Source organism: Cervus canadensis, chromosome 1 (assembly GCF_019320065.1).
Source record: "Cervus canadensis isolate Bull #8, Minnesota chromosome 1, ASM1932006v1, whole genome shotgun sequence".
Lineage (NCBI taxonomy): Eukaryota > Metazoa > Chordata > Mammalia > Artiodactyla > Cervidae > Cervus > Cervus canadensis.
The window spans coordinates 60,448,659-60,466,748 of NC_057386.1; positions in this window are offsets into that span (position 1 = coordinate 60,448,659).

Here is an 18,090-nt window from a genome sequence, read left to right on the forward strand (position 1 = left end):
TGCCCCCAGCCTTGTCTCTGTCAACAACCTCCAGTGCCATGCTCCCATGGCAATGTTACAAAACATTGCCAAGTCCATGTGCCCAATGCACATTAAGGCCAAACAATAATAAAACATTGGAGTTTGGAACAGAGAAAGGTTTATTACAGGGCCATGCAAGGAGATGAGTGGCTCATGTCTTAAGAGCCCCAGAGTTACTGAAGGCTTTCAGCAAAGCCCTTTTAAAAGCAAAATGGGGAGAAAGGAGCATGGTTAGTTGCAAACTTTCTGGTGTCAGATCCTTTGTTCTCGAAGTCAGGTCATGGTCAGGTAATGACGTTTCTGTAAATTTTTTTTTACCAAAGAATGTTATTATCTGTCCTGACAAGAAAGGGCAAGGTCCCAAGCTATAACTTTCACCCTCCAAGGTCCTGGGCCTGGCTAAGAGGAGGCAGAGCTCAGTCGGCAGCTCCCTCAGGACCAAGTTCCCAGACTCTGTCCAACTGTCATCCTTGAGAAAGCCAGGCATCCAACCCAACTTCAGGCTCCTCAAGCCACCCAAAGTGGGGAGACTAAGTCCCACAGGCTACAACCCAGGCAGACTGCCACTGTTATTACATCACAGAGACCAGGATAGGGGAGAGGTTCGCGATTGCCTCAAGGCCTGGGCCAAGGTTAGTGGGTGACCTCTGTGAAGGCTCTGAAGCCCTGTAGAACACAGCCCCAAGCCTGTTCTCTGGGTCCTCCAGCTCACCCACTAACCCAAGTCTGGGTGAACTGGAGGGCCTCAGGGAGAAGTACAGGATCCACCTCTTACCTCACTCTCCACCCCAGGATCACCACTCCACTGTTGTCTGATCCTCTCATTAGCTGTCCTTTCTTAACTGCCAGTTGCTTGTGGGCAGGGCCCACTTCTGTGCAGTCCAATGGCTGAACAGGACCACTAATGGTCCTGTGGTAACCATTGCTTGGTAACAAGGCGCAGTGGGGTGGGAGGTGTAGTAATGGTCCACAGCAATGGCTCTGTGCTAAGGACTGGGTTCTGTAGTGCTCTATTACACTTGGACCTGGTGCCACTACACACTCTTGCACCTGACACCCTGCACCATTAGACTCAGAGTCATAGCACGTTCAAATATGCCTCTGCCTAGAGGTAAATGTCTTCTCTTAGTAAATTAGCTCATAAAGTCTAGAAGAGGTGGCTGCTTCTTCAAATGTGCAAACACCTATGCAAATCTATAGGGATCACAAACAGTCAGGGAAACATGACTTCACTAAATAAACAGAAAGAAATGGAGATTCAGAAATTGCCTGAAAAGGAGTTCAAAATATTTGTTCTAAAGATGCTCAGAGATCTTCAAGAGAATGCAAATACAAATTAAAAAAAAAAAAAAAAAAACACAGTAAAAATATAAGGAGAAAAATATGAGAGTGAAATGAGTTTATCTAAGAGATAAAAGTATGAAGAAGAACCAAAAAGAAGTTTTGGAGACAAGGAATGCAAGGACTGAAGTAAAAAATTCAATAGAGCATTTGAATAGCAGACTTGACTAAGCAGAAAAAAGAATCAGTGAGTTCAAGGACAGATCAATTAAAACTACCCAATCAGAGGTGCAAAAAGAAAAAACTGGGATGAAAAATGAAAAGCAATGAAGAAAGCCTACATGACTTACAGGACTCCATTAGGAGAACCACTTTTTTACATCATTGGAAGCTCAGAAGAAGAGAGGGAGGGAGGGTAGGATGTTTAAATAAAGAAACAGTGATAGAGAACTTCCCAAACCTGGGGATAGAATTGTGCACCCAGGTTCATGAAGCTAATAGGTCATCCCCAAATTTCAATACAAAACGACCATCTGTAAGACATTATAATAAATTAAAATAAAACTATCTAAAATCAAAGACAATAAAAAAAATAAAGTTTTGAAAGAACCAAAAGGAAAAAAATAAAACAAACTCTCATTCAAGGAAACTCCCATAACACTATTGGCTGAATTCTCAGTAGTGGTCAGGAGAGAGTGGAATAATATTTTCAAAATGTAGAAAAAAAAACCCAAAAAACTATGAATCAAGAATACGTTACCCAAAAAAACTTGCCTTTCAGAAATGAAGGTGTGATAAAGACTCTTCCTAACAAACAGAACTTTAGAGAGCTCATCACCACTAGAACTGCCTTACAGAAAATTCAAAAAGGAGTTCTTCAAACTGAGATGAAAGTACATTACTTTAATATAAAAACATAGAACACAGGCATGGACTCACTCATAATTCTCTAATATGATGTTGTGTTAAAGTAGTTAATCCTTGTATGTTAATGGACAAAAATGTTAAAAATAGCTATAGAAACAAAAGATATAAAGTATAGAAAGATCTAAATTGTGACTTAAAAAACATAAAAGGAAGATTGGAGAAAGGCGGAACTTTGTATATGATTGAAGTTAAATCACTATCAATATAAAAAAGACTATTGTGTCTATGAGCTATTTTTTGTAAGCTTCATGATAATCACAAAGCAATAACTTACAGTAAATTTGTAAAAAATAGAGAAAAGGGAATCAAAGTAAACCACTACAGGAAATAATATATTCACAAAGAAAGGCATCAAGAGAGGAAGAAAAGAAAAATAGAACTACAAGACAACCAAAAACAATAAGATACATTACTAAATCTTTACTAATAAAAAATTTCTCTAGTGGTAAATAGATCAAATTTTTCAATCAAAAGACACAGAGTGACTGTATGGATTAAAACAAAACAAAGCAAAACAAAACAAAACAAAACAAACAAACAAATAAACCAAAAACCAGACTCAACTGTATCATATTCACAGTGTCAATAATAGAAATTCTCAAGGAAATCAAAATGAATTGAATAAAATGAGACAAAATCAGCACCTGACAGAATAATAAGATCATTCAGTAATAAGAGCTTTGAAATCAAGTGTAAGAAATATAGAATTTAAATAAAAAAGTAAAATTTTATGTTTCATATGACTATATTGTTATTATTATAGAGTTGTATAATAATCATTGAACTGATACTGAACCTCTCCAGAAATGAGAAGATGGCCATTAAGAAGAGAAATATCATTGTTAATAAATATAACTATAAATATTTTGCATTAAAATGAACTCAAAAATGAGTACAGAATGTTAAGTTAGATTCATATATGTGAAAAGTGTCAGGTTGAACAATAGCAACAAAAGCTAAAGGCAAAATAAAGTACATGATTTCTTACTTTCTCTGTTTCTACTTATGGAGTCCCTGTTAGTGCTAAGACTTACTTCAATTTAAAAATTAAATTGTCATGTATACATAGAGTTCAAAATGTTTGAAGAATGTTTGTTGAAGTATCACAAGTTAGTATTGTGTTAAATTTGCAAATCATCATTTATTTCTTTAAACAAGCATTTATGGAATGCCAAGAGGTTGATCCAAGTTTCTTTTTGTGAGAAATTTTAACCAAAAAAATTAACACCAAAAGCATCAAAAATACAAAAAGCATAAAATTCCATTTATTATTTAATACACCTCTATGCTACTTTTTCCTAATTTTATCTGATATTTTTGACTATTCTTCATAGAACAATTTTTCTGTTTGATTTGCTTTATTCATTTTTAAATTTACATACAGTAATGAACTGTAAGTGCATTGCACTGAATGAAAGTAGCCAGGCTCACCAGACAATGTTCTGCATGAGTCTACTTTTTGGAAAACGTAAAATAATAGTAAGACAAAATGGGTCACTGATCTTGAGGAACTGGTTGTGTAAGGTATTCTGGGAGGTGATAGAGCTATTCCATATACTGATTGTTTTATGTCAAATTCAAGAACTGTACATTCTGAAGCAGGAAAATTCCAATTAAACCTGTAATATCTTATTCAGAAAATAAGAAAATTCTCCAAGAATGATGTAAACATGTCAAAAAACTCGTGACTTGACTGAAAAGTGATCCTATTAGCAAAATTTGGCACAATTTGAGTTTCAAAAACAAAAATATTATAATGAAGCATCAGTTCAGTTCAATTCAGTTGCACAATCATGTCTGACTCTTTGTGACCCCATGGACTGCAGTATGCAAGGCTTCCCTGTCCATAACCAACTCCCAAAGCTTGCTCAAATACATGTCCATTGAGTCGGTGATGCCATCCAATCATCTCATCCTGTGTCATCCCCTTCCTCTCCTGCCTTCAATCTTATCAGGTGGCCAAATTGGAGCTTCAGCATCAGTCCTTCCAATGAATATTCAGGGTTGACTTTCTTCAGGATTGACTGGTTTGATCTCCTTGCTCTCCAAGGGACTGTCAAGAGTCTTCTCCAGCATCACAGTTCAAAAGCATCAGTTCTTCAGCACTCAGTCTTCTTCAGGGTCTAATCCTCACTCACATCTGTACATAATTACTGGAAAAACCATAGCTTTGATTATGCAGGCCTTTGTTGGCAAAGTGATGTCTGCTTTTTAATATGCTGTCTAGGTTTTTCATAGCTTTACTTTCAAGTAGCAAGTGTCTTTTAATTTCATGGCTGCAGTCACTGTCTGCAGTGATTTTGGAGCACAAGAAAATAAAATCTGCCACTGTTTCCACTGTTTCCCCATCTATTTGCCAAGAAGTGATGGGACAGGATGCATAATCATCATTTCTGAATGTTGAGTTTTAAGCCAGCTTTTTCACTCTCTTCTCTAACCCTCATCAAGAGGCTGTTTAGTTCCTCTTTGCTTTCTGCCATTAGAGTGGTATCATCTGCATATCTGAGGCTGTTAATATTTCTCCCAGCAAACTTGATTCCAGTGTACTTCATCCAGCCCAGCATTTCACATGATGTACTCTGCATATAAGTTAAATAAGCAGGATGATAATATACAGCCTAGACGTACTCCTTTCCCAATTTTGAAACAATTCACTGTTCCATGTCTGATTCTATCTGTTGCTTCTTGACCTGCATTCAGGTTTCTCAGGAACCAGGTAAGGTAGTCTGGTATTTCCATCTCTTTAAAAATTTTCCACAGTTTTTTTTTGTGATTCACACAGTCAAAGGCTTTAGTGTACTCAATGAGGAAGAAGTGGATGTTTTTCTGGAGTTCTCTTAGTTTTCCTATGATCCAGCAGTTATCAGCAATTTGAGTTCTGGTTCTTCTGTCTTTTCTAAATCAGGCTTGTATATCTGGAAGTTCTTGGTTTGTGTACTGTTGAAGACTAGCTTGAAGGACTTTGAACATTACCTTGCTAGCATGTGAAATGAGTTTTTTGGGGGGTGCTTTTTTGTGTGTGAAGTACAATGTGTGAGTCAAGGTACTTTCCTTTGCCCTATGAATTTTTAATTATTTCAGCACCATTTGTTGAAAAAACTGTCTTGCCTAACACCTTTTAAAAACAAATATTTGACCACATCACTGTTGGTCTGGGGCTTCTCTCATAGCTCATTTGGAAAAGAATCTGCCTGTAGTATTCTGGCCTGGGGAATTCCATGGACTGTATAGTCTGTTGGGTCGCAAAGAGTCAGACATGACTGAGCAACTTTCGCTTACACTTTCTGTTGGTCTAATTTTGGACTCTATGGTGGTTTATGTTCTCTATGTGTCTATCCTTTCACACAGATTTCTGTAACTTTATAGTCTTGAAATTTTCCAGCATTTTCTTCACATTTAAAGCTATGTTGGCTATTCTAGTCTATTTCCATATAAATTTCAGAATCACATTGTCACTATTTACAAATAGTTTTTTAGATTTTGATCAAGACTACTTCAAATCTATAAATCACAGAGAAAACAGTAATTAGTCTTCAATCCATGAACACAGGGTATCTTTCTACTTATTTAGGTCTTTTTAAATTTTTTTCACCAGTCTACATAATTTTCAGCATATAGATCCTGCACATACTTTTATAGGCTTATACCTAAGTCGTTTATTTTTGATGTATTATATTTATTTCCATTTCAATTAACCATTGCTAATATATAAAAACATAATTTTTTGCATAATAATGCATTATTTTGCATAATAATCATGTGTCCTGCGACCTTCTTAAACTCACTTGCTAGAGGAACATTTTTTAACAGATTGTTTAGAATTAAATACATAATTGCTCACTTGCTGAGTTATAACTGACTCTTTGCAGCTCCATGGACTATAACATGTCAGGCTCCATGGGGTTCTTCAGGCAAGAATACTGGAGTGGGTTGCCATTTCCTTTTCCAATGTACATAATTATGTAGTGTGTAAATAGAGACCATATCATCACTTCTTTTTTTTTTTTTTTTTTTAGTTGGAGGCTAATTACTTCACAACATTTCAGTGGGTTTTGTCATACATTGATATGAATCAGCCATAGATTTACACGTATTCCCCATCCCGATCCCCCCTCCCACCTCCCTCTCCACCCGATTCCTCTGTATCATCACTTCTTTTCCACTCCATATACTACTTACTTATTTTTCTTCTATTATTAAACTACTTTGGAATTTCACTGTGAATTTGGGTAGTAGTGGTGAAGGAGGTCATCCTGGCCTTGTTCCAACTCTTAGCAGATAATAATTCAATCTTTTACCATTAAGTATAATGTTAGCAATTTGTGGATTTTTGTTTTGTGGATATCAATATTAGTTTGCTAGCACTTCCAAACAAAGTATAACAGACTAGGTGACTTAAACAGCATAAATTTATTTCTTATAGGGTTGAAGGGAAGAAATCAGAGATCACCAGGAAGTCAACAGGCTTGATTTCTTCTGAGGCCTCTGTCCATGGCTTTCAGATGGCTGCCTCCTTGATGTATCTCCTCACGGTGTTTTATTTGTTTGCCCACATCCCCAGTGTCTCTCTGTGTGTCCAAACTTCCTCTTCCTATCATAAGAATGCAGCTAGTCCTGCATTCTTGAGGATGCTGTATCATCATATTGGGTTGGCTAAAGAGTTCTGTTGCTTTTTAAGTAAAAATAAAAGATACATTTTTCAATTTCACCAAGAACTTTATTGAACAATATATTCACCATTTTGTTTCACTACCTTCTGCCATTTTTCAGACAACTTCATAATTATATCCTCTCAAAACTTTTTATCTTTTTGAGCAAAGAGCTATTCTGGGTGCTTTTTATAGTCTTCCAGGGAGTTGCAATTTTTTTTTTTTTTTCCATTAACAGAATTTTGTAAAGACCAAAATAATTGGAAATCTGAGTTGCAATGCCTGGTGATTATGGTAGTTGAATCAGAACTTCCCACCAAACTGTAACAATTTTTGTCTGGTCATCAAAGAAACATGAATTATCCTGATGGAAGATTATGCATTTCCTGTTGACTAATTCTGGACCTTTTTTTGTCAAGTGTTGCTTGACAGGTCTAATTGAGAGCAGTACTTGTTGGAATTAATCATTTGGTTTTCCAAAAAGAGCTCATAATTAGAAGACTCCCTTCCAATTCCACCATATATACATCACCTTCTTTGGATGAAGACCGGCCTTTGGTGGTGTTGGTGGTGGTTCATTTTACTTGTCTCATGAACTCTCCCATTCCACATTATTATAAAGTATCCACTTTTTATTGCCCATCACAATTTGTTTTAAAAACAGAAAGTATTTATTATGTTTAAGTAGAGCATTTCATGCAGAAGTCAAGAAGGGTTTTTTTTTTTTTTTTAATTTTAACTTATATGGTACCCAAACATCAAAATGATTAACATAAACAGGTGTCAGTCACTCAGTCATATCTGACTCTTTGCGACCCCACAAACTGTAGCCTGCCAGGCTCCTATGTCCATGGGATTCTCCAGGTGAGAATACTGGAGTGGGTTGCCATTTCCTTTTCCAAGGGATCTTCCTGAACCAGGGATCAGACCTGCGTCTCCCACACTGCAGGCAGATTCTTTACCATCTGAGCAACAGGAAACATGACCAAGCTGGTACACATTATTTTCAACTCTCCATTTGGATATTTTGAATCTGTCTTCTATCTCCCATAGTATATAACATTTAATGTTCTTAACTAATATCTTGATTTGATCAACTTCAACTGGTCTACCCAACCATGGAACATTGTTGATCTCCAGCACAAAAGTTTGCAAACCACTTTTGACACATTCAATCAGTCACAGCACTTTCTCCACACACTGCACAAATTCTTTACATTTCACTTGTGTTTTTAACCTTGAAATAATCAAGATTTTTTTTCTTCCATCTTCAATATTAAAATGGCTATACAAAAATTCACCAATTTCAATATTTTTTAATGCATGCTGATATGACAGCTCTCACATTATAATCTAATGGAATTGTTTTGAATGAAATTAAAGAAAACTAACCCATACTAGGGGGCTTCCCTGGTGGCTCAGATGGTAAAGAATCTGCCTGCAATGCAGGTGATCCAGATTCAATTCATGGGGTTCAAAGTCAGACACAACTGAGGAACTAATGAAAGTCCTTTTAGAGCCATCTTATGGGAAAAAAATGAACTTTTTGACCAACTCAATCTTTCCAGTTGTTTGATTTGATTTGGTAATATTTTGCCAAAGATATTTGCATATATGAGCATGAAAGATGTTGGTCTTTCATTTTCCTTTTCTTGCAACGTCTTTGGTTTTAGAATCAGGGTAATGTTAAGTTCATAAAATGAGTTGATTCTCTTATATTTTTTAGAAGACACTATGCATGATTGTAATTATTTCTTCTTTAAATATTAGGTAAAATTTGCCATTGTAGCCATCTATGCCTGAAGATTTCCTCATTGGTGGTGTTTATGAATTCAATTCCTTCGATAGATACAGAATTCTTCTGGTATAGCAATAATTTTTAATATCATTTTCCATAGAGAGAAAAGAAAAATATTCAATCTTCCCTCCAGCATGGTTGGTGGATATTGGTTGTTTTATTAGTGATAGGATGCATAAAATATGAACCTGTCACACTGATATAGCCACTATTTGTAAAATGCAGGTTTTGCTCCCCAGCACAGGAGGTCTGATTATACACAGTTTTAAAACAATTTCCATGGAAAAAGAAAATGCATGGTCTTTTTATAAATATAACCTTTATTATTACATACTTTATTAAGTATACACTGTATATATTTATATAACAATATGCTTTATACTTATACTGTAATCTATTGTATTCTCTCTGTGTGTGTATATATATATATATATGTATATAATATATAGTATACTTATATTCATTGTATTAGGTAATGCTGTTAGAATAAAATTTTTTTTTTTTTTTTTTTTTTACTAGATGTAAAATGAGAATCTATTCCTCCATTCACAATTACCATGTTTCATGTTTGGAAGACTCTTCCATAGATTAGCTTCTGGGTTCGTAGTTTACAAACTAGCTTCTGGCTTTATAGATTATTTCTTTTGTACACTTAGAGCTTCCTTAATCACAAAATGTCACACATTATACCAAACATAATGATGACAAGTGTAAATTTCTAAGTCCTAACACAAAAAGACTAAGGCTTCAGAGAGACTAAAATAAATTTGAAACAGTATTCTGACTATAAGACAAATAAATACTATAAACAAGAGTTGGTATAAGACTAAATAAGTATTGAATAAGAAAAAACATAGCAGTATAACTATCAAAAATGTTATAAAAGATAGAATCATTGTATAATTGTAGAAGGCATGGTAAATAATGAAGAAAAATACATGGAAAATAACTTGTGGTAAACAGAAGGGAAACTATTAATCAAAATACATTAAACTACAAGGAAAATATACAGAGATTTAGCTAAAAGTTTGACCACAATTGACACTTCAAAATAAAAAAAAACACTATCATAAATAAAATTAATTAATAAAATAAGTAAGCATAGTAAATGTCAACCTGAAACAAGAAATGTATCTTATTGTATAGCATATGCCAATATTCATATGACCGTTTACTTAGCCACTCACAAAAAGAAACTTAACTAAATATAAGACATAGATGTATTAATTCCTACTTTTATGATATTGACTACAATATGTTAATTTATAGATTAAAAAATACTTGAGAGTGGAAATATTTCTTAATAAAATAATGAATTGAAAAAATTAAGAATATATTTCAAAAGATGAAAATAATGAATATAAATACAGTGTTTACAACTAAAACATTTCTACTATAAAATAAAAAAATAATTTGCATTCTTTTATTATTAATAGACAAAATTAACCAGAGTTATGAAAAAGTTTATGGTTTCAAATTTAAAGAATACAAACATAAATATAATAAACTTGAAAATCAAATGAGAATGATAAGTTTTTAGTAAATTTTAATATGAAATCTACAGAACTAAACTGGAAAACTCACAGAGAACTATTTCAGTAGCAAATTGAAATAGACATTCAAGAGCTACTCTCAACCACAGTTGGGGAAGGAAATCAGTTAAATTTGACAACTCTTTAGAGAAATATTTTAAGCTTCAAATTTACGATGTTGTAATATCTACTTAAAAGCTTAGAAAAATTCTGAAATTGTTATTTCATAAAACAAATGTGTTTATTTACTCAAATTCATTTAGTGCCAAACAGTCTATCTCAATTATGAACATAAGTGTGAAAAATTTGCTTTTAAAATGATATACTTACATACAGAATTTAGTTTTACTATATAAAATATCCCACTACAGATAAACAAATTTCCTGAGAAATCTGTGTATAGCTAAACAGATTTCCTGAGAAATCTGTATGCAGGTCAAGAAGCAACAGTCAGAACTGGATATAGAATATCAGACTGGCTCCAAATGGGGAAAGGAGTACAACAAGTCTGTATTTTGTCACCCTGCTTATTTGACTGATATGCAGAGTACATTATGTGAAATGCTGGGCTGGAGGAAACACAAGCTGGAATCAAGATTGCCGGGAGAATTATCAACAACCTCAGACATGCAGATGACACCATGCTTATGGCAGAAAGCAAAGAAGAACTAAAGCCTCTTGATGAAAGTGAAAGAGGAGAGTGAAAAAGTTGCCTTAAAACTCAACATTCAGAAAACTAAGATCATGGCATCTGATCCCATCACTTCATTGCAAATAGATAGGAAAACAGTAGAAAGTGAGAAACTTTATTTTTTTGGGCTCCAAAATCACTGCAGATGGTGACTGCAGCCATGAAATGAAAATACGCTTACTCCTTGGAAGGAAAGTTATGACCAACCTAGACAGCACATTAAAAAGCAGAGACATTACTTTGCCAACAAAGGTCTGTCTAGTCAAAGCTAGTTTTTCCAGTGGTCATGTATGGATGTGAGAGTTGGACTGTAAAGAAAGCTGAGCACCAAAGAATTGATACTTTTGAACTATGGTGCTGGAGAAGACTCTTGAGAGTCCCTTGGACTGCAAGGAGATCCAACCAGTCCATCCCTAAGGGAAATCAGTCCTGACTATTCATTGGAAGGGCTGATGCTGGAGCTGAAACTCCAATACTTTGAAGCGAAGAGCTGACTCATGGAAGAGACCCTGACGCTGGGAAATATTGAAGGCAGGAGGAGAAGGGGATGATGGAGGATGAGATAGTTGGATGGCATCACCGACTCAATAGACTTGAGTTTGAGCAAGCTCGGGGATTTGGTGATGGACAGGGAAGCCTGGCATGCTGCAGTCCATGGGGTCACAAAGAGTCGGACATAACTGAGTGAAGCAGGGTGACAATATACAACCTTGACATACTCCTGTCCCAATTTTGAATCAGTCCACTGTTCCATGTCTGGTTTTAACTGTTGTTTCTTGACTTGTAAACAAGTTTCTCAGGAGGCAGGCAGGTATGATGGTCTCATATTCCCCTCTCTTTAAGAATTTTCCATGATTTGTAGTTGTCCATGCAGTCAAAGGCTTTAGTGTAGTCAATGAAGCAGAGGTAGATGTTTTCCTGGAATTCTTTGGCTTTTTTCTGTGATACAGCGGTTGTTGGCAATTTGATCTCTGGTTCCTCTGCCTTTTCTAAATCCAGCTTGAACATCTGGAATTTCACAGTTCACATACTGTTGAAGCCTGGTGTGGAGTACTAGTTCAATTAAATCAAGTGAAAGCAATACATTAGTGAAAAGGTAAAACTGAGTGAAAAAGAAAACTCTTAGATCAGAGATTCTTGACCTAATAAAAGTCTAAATGACAATTACAGGAGACACTGAAATTACCAACATTCCTCTTTGAAAAATAGACTCATGGATTTATATTTTATGCACTACATTTATAATAATAAATGATTATAAAGTATATTTCTAATATCAACATAAGAAAATACTGATGAGTTATCCAAACTGTATTAGTGAATAAAACATAATATATAAGAATCTACAAATTGTCATATCTATTTTGATAATTGTATTGAAAAACATCAGATAAACCTACATGTAAGAAACTAAAATTTGAATTGGGTCCTTCTTTCAATATCTACTATAATACAGGGAAAGGCTACAAACATTTGCTTTAAATTCTCCCATCAAAATTTTTATGTGAAGATGCAGTAAAAATTCAATAGAAAGGAAAATATGCACATGTAATTTCTGATCTAATTTTAGAATTCTGGGGCATCTGTTAAATTAGGATATGCTTGTTTCTAATGTTTTTAATATTTACACTCAACACTGATCTTTATTCTGAACCCAGGAATCCCTTAAATATGATGGGATAAACATTTTTTAAGCAGTGACCTAGAATCCTGAAAGAGAGAGAACTCCAAAAGATAATAACTTATCTTTTGATAAATTTAATGTAGTGGATTGGATGGAGCCTCTCCCACACTATACCCACCAAATTCTGGTCTATCCAATAATTTAAGACTGACCTTATTTGGAAATGGGAGCTTTGCAGCTGTAATTATTTAAGGATTTAAGAATTATTTAAGGATCAAGCCCATGAACTCATGGGCTTCTCAGGTGGCACTAGTGGTATAGAACCTGCCTGCCAATATAGGAGATATAAGAGATGGGGGTTTGACCGCTGGATTGAGACGATCCCCTGGAGGAGGGCATAGAAACCCACTCCAGTATTCTTGCCTGGAGAATCCCATGGACTGAGTAGCCTCCTGGAATACAATCCATAGGGCCACAAAAAGTTAGACACGACAGAAGCCACTTAGCACACACCCATGCAAGGTGAACTCATGCTGGTTTAGGATTGGCCCTAAATCCATTGAAAAAGACATGAACAGGCAGGAGGGAGAAGGCCACTTGAAGACAGAGGCAGAGATTAGAGGGATGCTGCCACAAGCCAAGGACCCAGAAAGAGCTGGAAGAGGCAATGAAACATTTTCCCTAGAACCTTTAGAGGTAGTGTGACTCTGACAATACCTTGATTTCTGTCCTCCAGAACCATGAAAGGATAAATCCCTGTTATGTTTGCAGCAATTTGTTTCAGCAGCCACAAGAAACTAATACAATGGGCATAATCTACTCCAGTGCTTCACAGATGTAAATTTAATCTGTAGGCAGATGTTCATGTCCATTGAATCTGTGATGTGATCCAAATGTCTCATCCTCTGTTGCCCTTTTCTCCTTCTGTCTACAATCTTTTATAACATCAGGGTATTTTCCAATGAGTTGGCTGTTCACATCTGGTGGTCAAAGTATTGGAGCTTCAGCATCAGTCCTTCCAATGAGTATTCAGGGTTTATTTCCTTTAAGATTGACTGTTTGATCTCATTGTTGTCCAAGGGACTCTCAAGAGTCTTCTCTAGCACCACAGTTTGAAAGCGTCAATCCTTCAGCTCTCTGTCTTCTTTATTGTCCAGCTCTCATATCTATACATGACTACTAGAAAGACCATAGCCTTGACTATGAGGATTTTGTAGGCAAAGTAATGTCTTTGCTTTTTAGCACTCTGGCTAGCCATAGCTTTTCTGCCAAGAAGCAATCATCTTCTGATTTCATGGCTACAGTTACCATCCACAGTGATGTTAGAGCCCAAGAAGGGGAAATCTGTCACTACTTCCACCCTTTTCCTCTTTGCAATGAAATGATAGGACTGGATGCCATGATCTTAGTCTTTTTTTCAATACTGAGTTTTAAGCCAGTTTTTTCACTTCTCACCCTCATTAAGAGGTTCTTTAGTTCTTCTTCACTTTCTGCTGTTAGAGTGGTATCATCCCCATATCTGAGGTCTTTGATATTTCTCTGGGCAGTCTTGATTCCAGCTTGTAATTCATCCAGCCTGGCATTTCACATGACATGATCTGTGTATAAGTTAAATAAACAGGGTGACAATAAACAGCCTTGTTGTACTCCTTTCTCAATCCTGATCTAGTCAGTTGTTCCATATAAGGTTCTAACTGTTTCTTCTTGACTGGCATACAGGGTTTTCAGGAGACAGGTTAAGATGGTCTGGTATTCTCATCTCTTTAAGAGTTTTCCACAGTTTGTTATGATCCACACAGTCAAAGGCCTTAGCATAATCAATGAAACAGAGGGTTTTTTTCTGGAAATCCCTTGCTTCCTCTATGATCCAGCAAATGTTGGCCATTTGATCTCTTGTTCCTATCCTTTTTCTAAACCAAGCTTGAACATCTGAAAGTTCTCAGTTCACATGATGCTGAAGCCTAGCTTGGAGGATTTTGAGCATAACCTTACTAGTATGGGAGATGAGTGCAATTGTCCAGTGGTTTAAACATTCTTTAGTACTGCCCTTCTTGGGGATTTGAATAAGGATAGATCTTTTCCAGTCCTGTGGCTACTACTGGGTTTTCCATATTTGCTGGCATATTGAGTGCAGCACTTTAACACCATCATCTCTTAGGATTTTAAATAGCTCTGCTGGAATTACATCACTTCCACTAGCTTTATTGGCAACAGTGCTTCCTAAGGCCCACCTGACTTCATACTCCAGAATGTCCAGCTCTAAGTGAGTGACCACACCATTGTGGTTATCTGGGTCATTAACATCTTTTATGTAGGGTTCTTCTTTGTATTGCCTTCTCTTCTTGATCTCTTCTGCTTCTGTTAGGTCTTTACTGTTTCTGTCATTTATTGTGCCCTTCTTTGGATGAAATTTTCCTTTGATATTTCCAACTTTCTTGAAGAGATCTCTAGTCTTTCCCTTTTATTGTATTCCTCTATTTCTTTGCATTGTTCATTGAAGAAAGCCTTCTTGTCTCTCCTGGTTATTTTCTGGAACTCTGCATTTAGTTTGGGTGTATATTTCCGTCTCTCTCTTGCTTTTCACTTCTCCTCTTTCCTTGGCTGGTTGTAAAGCCTCCTAAGACAACCACTTTGCCGTCTTAAATTTCTTTTTCTTTGGGATGGTTTTGTTCACTGCCTCTTGTACAATATTACAAGCCTCTGTCCACAGTACTCCAGCACTCTCTACAAATCTAATCCCTTGAACCTATTTATCACCTCCACTGTATATTCATAGGGGATTTGATTTCAGTCACCTGATTGGCTTAGTGGTTTTCCCTATTTTTTTAGTTTAAGCCTAAACTTTGCTTTGAAGAGCTGATGATCTGAGACACAGTCAGCTCCAGGTCTTGTTTTTGCTCCAGGTCTTGTCAAAATAAGGAACAAAGAATGTAATCAGTTTAATTTCAATATTGACTATTTGTTGATGCCCATGTGTTAAGTCATCTCTTGTATTGTTGAAAATGGGTATTTGTTATGATCAGTGCATTCTCCTAGCAGAATTCTGTTAGCCTTTGCCGTTCCTCATTTTGTACTTCAAGGCCAAACTTGCCTGTTATTCCAGGTATCACTTTAATTCCTTCTTTTGCATTCCAATCCCCTATTGGAATGAAACAGAACTTGTGTGTGTGTGTGTGTGTGTGTGTGTGTGTGTGTGTGTGTGTGTGTGTGTTAGTTCTAGAAGGTCTCGAAGGTCTTCATAAAACTGATTAACTTCAGCTTCTTCAGCATCGGTGGTTGAGGCATAGACTTGGATTACTCTGATGTTGAGTGGCTTGCCTTGGAAATGAACTGAGATCATTCTGTCATTTTTGAGGTTGCAACCAAGTACTGCATTTTGGGCTCATTGATTATGAGGGCTACTCCATTTCTTCTATGGGATTCTTGCCCACAGTAGTAGATATAAGTGTCATCTTAATTAGATTCACCTATTCCTGTCCATTTTAGTTCACTGATTCCTAAGTTGTCGATGTTTACTCTTGCCATTCCCTGCTTGACCACATCTAATTCACCTTGATTCATAGACCTAACATTCTATGTTCCTATGCAATATTGTTCTTTACAGCATCAGATTTTACTTTCATCACCAGACACATCCACAACTGAGTGTCATTTCCACTTTGGCCCAGACACTTCATTCTTTATGGATCTATTAGTCGTTGTCCTCTGCTCTTCCCCAGTAGCATATTGAACACCTACCAACCTCAGGTACTCATCTTTCAGGGTCATATCTTTGGGTGTTTTTATACAGTTCATGGGGTTCTCACCTCAAGTATATTGGAGTGGTTTGACATTCCCCTCTCCAATGTATCACATTTTGTCAGAACTGTTCACTACAACCCTTCTGTCTTGGGTAGCCCTACACAGCATGGCCCATAGTTTCATTGAGTTATGCAAGCCCCTTCACCATGACAAGGCAGTGGTCCATGAAGGGGATTTAATACATCATTGAATCAATTGTAAATAATGTGTAATAATGGTGCTAAATTTTTAATTCTTCTTCTTAAGGTATGTATTTTGGGGGAAAAGTTGATTCAATAATTCAAACCTCTATTTCTTCATATCTTCTTCCTTTTAAATATTTTTAAAGTTAATTTACAATTAAACTTCAAAGTTAATTTGTCAAACCACAGACTCCCCTGGTGGCTCAGTGGTAAAGAATCCACCTGCAATGCAAGAGACACAGGTTCAATCCCTGCATCAGGAAGATCCCCTGGAGGAGGGCATGGCAATCCACTCCCATTCTTGTTGGGAAAATCCCATGGACAGAGGAGCTGAGCAGGTGACTGTCCATGTGTAGCAAAGAATTAAACATGACTGAATTGACTGAGCATACACACACAGACTTTATAGATTAGCTTTTTTTCAAAATATGTTTTATTAATATCAGTTTAACCTTCACATTTTATAAGATGTTATAATCAAAGTGCTTTTTAAAAAATTTATGTAAATGGTATTTTACCTTCTCTTGAAATCTATCAAAGAATAAAGAGCAAATTTAACCCTCCATGTGCAACCCACCATAGGCAAGGTGATCTCCACTGTCACTTTACATATTGTATCCAAGAGTGACTTTATTTATTCCTTCCTAATTTTCCTATTATATATGAAATGACTTATTCACACTTTTCCATTCTTTCATTATTTCCCTGTCCAAGGACCAGTAGTGTTGGCTCCATCTGAGCTTCCTCAGGGTTTCCCACACAGTCCATATGTTAAGCCCAGAAGGGTTTCAGTATCACTCAACCTTTATGGGCTATTTTTCCCACCAACATATTGCATTAGGTTGGCATCTAAAGATATGTAAGACTTATGGCTAATTCAATGGTCCAAAACCATAGTAGCAGAAATCTGTTAAGAAATGATCATATCATTTTTAAGGAAACTATCTGGTCATGATTTTCTACCTTCAAAACCTACCAGACCAGAATACAAATCCTGTGAAATTTAAAACCAAAGTGACACTGATTACCAACATTTTGAGATTGATATAAACAAAAGAGATATATACCATTTAGAATACTGAAAGCCAGAGAAATGCCTTTGTTCTTTAAAACTGAAGCATGTCAACATTTTCAGACGGTAATCATGTTGTTATTATGGTGGTTTTGTGGCTTAGTTGCTAAGTTGTGTCCAATTCTTATGACCCATGGACTGTAACCTGCCAGGCTCCTCTGTCTGTGGGGATTCTCCAGGCAGGAATACTGGAGTGGGTTGCCATTCCCTTCTCTAGGGGATCTTCCTGACCCAGGAATTGGACCCAGGTCTCCCACATTGCAGGCAGATTCTTTACCGACTGAGCTACAAGGGAAGTCCGTTATTCTTATATATGAGTCCAAAACAAAAAAGGACAACTTATCATTCTTAATTTTTTCATCATATGAGGATAGAGAAATTTGTCATTGTTCCAGGGAGGGGGGCATTTTATCAGTGAACCTCTGAGTTGCCAGTGGTTGAGCCCATATGTATGTGTTGACAAGGGCAAATCCAATGGAAACTGCAAAGTAAAAATGCCCCTGCCTTAGGCT